The sequence below is a fragment of the Triticum aestivum genome, chromosome 2A (assembly GCF_018294505.1).
Source record: "Triticum aestivum cultivar Chinese Spring chromosome 2A, IWGSC CS RefSeq v2.1, whole genome shotgun sequence".
Taxonomy (NCBI): domain Eukaryota; kingdom Viridiplantae; phylum Streptophyta; class Magnoliopsida; order Poales; family Poaceae; genus Triticum; species Triticum aestivum.
The window spans coordinates 362,007,483-362,011,369 of NC_057797.1; the positions used below are offsets into that span (position 1 = coordinate 362,007,483).

The window sequence follows — 3,887 nt, forward strand, 5'->3', positions numbered from 1 at the left end:
TGTTACCATCTGCCCCTATATACGCATTGGATCTGGACAAAGCACCGCCGTGGACCAAACCTTATCTACCTAGACGCTCAGCCACTCCCTCCCTACCCACGCGCTGCTGACGCCGACCGCTGCCCCTACCTACCCACGCGAGGCAGGCGCCGGACCCCGGCCCCTCACTACTCGCGCGCTGCCGACGCCGGACCCCCGCCCCTCACTACCCGCGCAGCCAGCGCCAGACCCCTGCCTCTCCCTACCCGCGCGCTACCGCCACCTTCCTCTGCGACGCCGCCACGTCCTCGTCGTCCTCCATTGCCCATCCAGCCTCCTCCTTCCGCATCGCCGTCAACCTCTCCATCTTGCCACCACAACCTCCCCCTCCCCCTGGCGCACCGCGGGGACCTCCCCTTCATCCAGCGCGCGGCTATGTCAACTTGCTCGAGCTCCACCGCCCGCCTCCCGAGCACCATCAGTCAGCTACCACCGAACTGACGCCCCCTTCTCCCAGGAATCACCGCCGTCGGGACTTGCTTCCTGCGCCCCGCCACCTCCCAGGGACCCAACGCGCTGCCGCTCCTCTGATTCTTCTCCCCGGCTCTGCTTGCAATTCTTCCGCCGACACCAATGGTCAGCACCCCAACCTTCCTTTTTCTCTCGATCTCACTTCGTTGCTGCTCTACATGAAGCAAAACAAATGTGTTCTATAGGATTTTCTATATATGCGTACACCTTTGTAGGTTTTTTCTGTTCAAATTTTGCTAGCAAAACAAGATTTTTCACAGTTCAATATAAATAGTGAAATCAGTTAGTTCATGGGAAATAAATCAACTATATGTGTGCACACTGCACTGGCAATTCCATAGAAAAAATCCAGCAGTTTGCTAAACAAAAAATTCACACACATGGCTCTGGAAAATCATTGATCAGGTAAAGTTCAGTTCAGACCACACTAACTGGGCATATTATAGATAATATTTGCAATGCCCTAAATTCTCCCACTCTCTGGAAACAAAGTAGTAGAAAAGGATGTGAAAAGGTCTAAAGTTCAATTCATCTACATGCATAAGTCTGAAGATTGTCGTAGAAAGATTTCAAGTCTGGCTTCGTGAAAAGGTGTGGGTTTCTATTAGTAATTTGGCAGAAGTTGTACTTGATTTTGTGGAGCTTTATTGAAAAATTATGTTATTGGACATGTGCTGTCGTTTGATATCATAAATAGGGGCACAAAACCAGAGGAGCAACTTGAGCTGATGCTGCCACTACTTTTCAATTGTGCCTTGACGCTACTTAATTCAATCTTGTGCTTATTCTGTGCACAAATTAATGCTCTATAGGTGCTTGTCAAAATGTGTATGAGAACCAAATATTTTTCCGCTTTTTTTGGTATAATGGTGCAAAAATGAATTAGCTTTTTTGAGAACTACAGGTCATAATGCCTGAAATTCTTATATGATTGTATCAGTTCAGACTCGAGGATATAATAAGTTCGGAGTTCAAGTTTCAAAATTCTGCAAGTTTGGATATATCATCTAGATAAGTTCAACGAAAAACTCTGCAAGTTCGGTGTGTCTGCTGTTACAAATCTAAATTCATATACAAATCCATCTAGAAGAGAATATTTGGTAAGTACAATTTTATACCCGAAACAGAAAGTGTAACATAGGTGAGGGAATTAAGTGAAGCTTGGTCTGAATTGATTTGAGACATGCATTTTTTAGTACCAGCACCTTGGCTACCCATTCAAGTAATCACAAAGACCATCATAGACGACGACGGGCCTACAACAACTATGGTTTTAGTCAATGTTTCAAAAGTGCACAGTACTACTTTTTATGCTTCACTCTTTGTCGTGGGAAGGTGACTAAAGCTCCATATTGCAATTTCACTAGGCTATCCGGATTTCATTTAGTGTTCAAAATTAAATACTTTCTTGTCCAGTCATACTAGTACTGATGAATATCAAGTTGACGTTGTGCTCGGCCATAGGCCTGCCCTTTCTCTCTCCCTTTGGTTCGAGAAGCAGCAACTGCTGGGCCTGCAGTGCCGCCATCTGAAGACAGGGGAGATGGCCATAATTCCCTTATGGTAATTATGCAGGTGCAGAACCTTCTGAGCGCATGACAGCCTCGTCCGTCCAAGTTGAGCACTGGGCGCCGTACGAGTAGAGCACCGCGCCTCGTCCAAGTTCCCATCTAATGTTGAATAATATACCGCTGAGTGCTATTGACGGTCAGTTACTTCTTCCTTTCATGCTGCACATGTGAACCGAAAACTGTAGAAAAGAGAATTTAGTATGTTTTGGAGAGCTTAATTTCCCAAGTGGCAAATTTGATTTGTACCAGTAAGTACATGATTAATATTTTATAATATGTGTGGTTCCAGTAAGTACATGAGTACTATTTAGCATGTTTGATTGCTTCTGAATAATGAAAATGTGTGTGTACTGATGCATTTCAAAAATTGTGATGTGTGTTCTCAGGAAAAAAACATTTTCTGGTTATTGGTGCCGCTGGATAACTGTCATAGTTTGTCGCCAGCAAAGTTCTTGAACTTGGCTTCTACCAGTAGTAGAACTTACTGGTTCTCTGTGACATAAAATTGAAAAAATACAAAAAATTCTCAAGTAATATAATCTGTAGCAAAACACATGATTTTTTTATCGAATTGTTGCACAAGTAGTGTTCCATTTATCTTTCTCTCATGCCTGCCCATTTGATCTTATAGGAATTGAGGCTTCGCCAAGGAACAAGACTGGTAACTAGCGCAAAGGAGACTATGTCGAGAGGTGGCACTGCTAGACTTGCTGATGTGTAGTTATGGCATAAAAAGATGAAAACAATGGTATCTTGTATGATTCCATAAGGTGCACGTAGAAAATCTTCCCATGTGGATCTGTACAAATTGTAAATGGATCAGCCCATAACATGCAAATCTTCCCATGTCGAGAGGAGACTATAAGTTCAATATTTTAATTAAAAATATTGATTAGTACAAGTTAAAAACGGTGGTAAAAGTACAAGTCATAAAATGGTAAAAGTTCAAGCAAAAGGAAACCCCATGCAATTCAAATGGTAAAAGTACAAGTCATAAAATAAGAGAAGTCCAGAACATCATTGTAAAAAAATGTTTATTTCAAAAAAAAGAATAAAAAAACATTTTCTTTTTGAAAAAAAAAATTCATTCAGTTCGATGATATAAACCATGCAAGTACAGGGCCGACGATACAATAACATTCAGTTCAACAATATAAACCATGCAAGTTCAGGGCTAGGATACAGTAAACCGTTGAAAATTTACGAGAAAAATATTACCCAAGAAACATAGCAAATGTCTAGTTAGTGAAAACACGCTTAGTACAAACCCATGCAAGCATCAGTACAAGTACCTTTTTTTGGAACCATTTAAAATTACTCTACAAAAAATAGCTCAGTACAAACATACACATATATCAGTACGACTACTCTATTTTTCAGACAAGAAAACAGCAGGATCCGTCATGCCGTATTCAAGATTACTCTTAAACGGTTGCGAAGTAGAGAAAATATCCAACCTGACTAAGTTTCGCATTTTCGATAGCTATCCAACGGTATATTATTTGCCCCATTTCGACAAACTTAAAAAAAACCGCATTCAAAACCAATTTTAACCGTATTTGAATTCATATTTAAACCGTAAGGAATTAGAAAAACTTTCTATATGCAAAAGTTGCGCATTTTCCATAGCTTTCCAACGCCGTATCATTTGCGTCAATCCGACAAACTATTTGCAAAAAATAGTGAAAAAACATTTCGCATAGAATTTCACTGTTTTTCAAATAACTTTTAAATCATATAGAATTTAAAAAAATAGTAGATATATGGAAGATGCGGATTTTCACAAGCTTTCCAACGCCATCTCAT

At 41.0% G+C, this 3,887-nt stretch overlaps 1 long non-coding RNA gene across 1 annotated transcript; it reads left to right on the plus strand.

Moving 5' to 3' along the window:
- The first annotated feature begins 156 nt into the window (after positions 1-156).
- On the plus strand, positions 157-2,933 carry LOC123188672 (uncharacterized). Its single transcript, XR_006495052.1, has 3 exons — positions 157-615; positions 1,975-2,217; positions 2,713-2,933. It is a non-coding gene; the product is annotated as an uncharacterized lncRNA (long non-coding RNA).
- Positions 2,934-3,887: the final 954 nt, after the last annotated feature.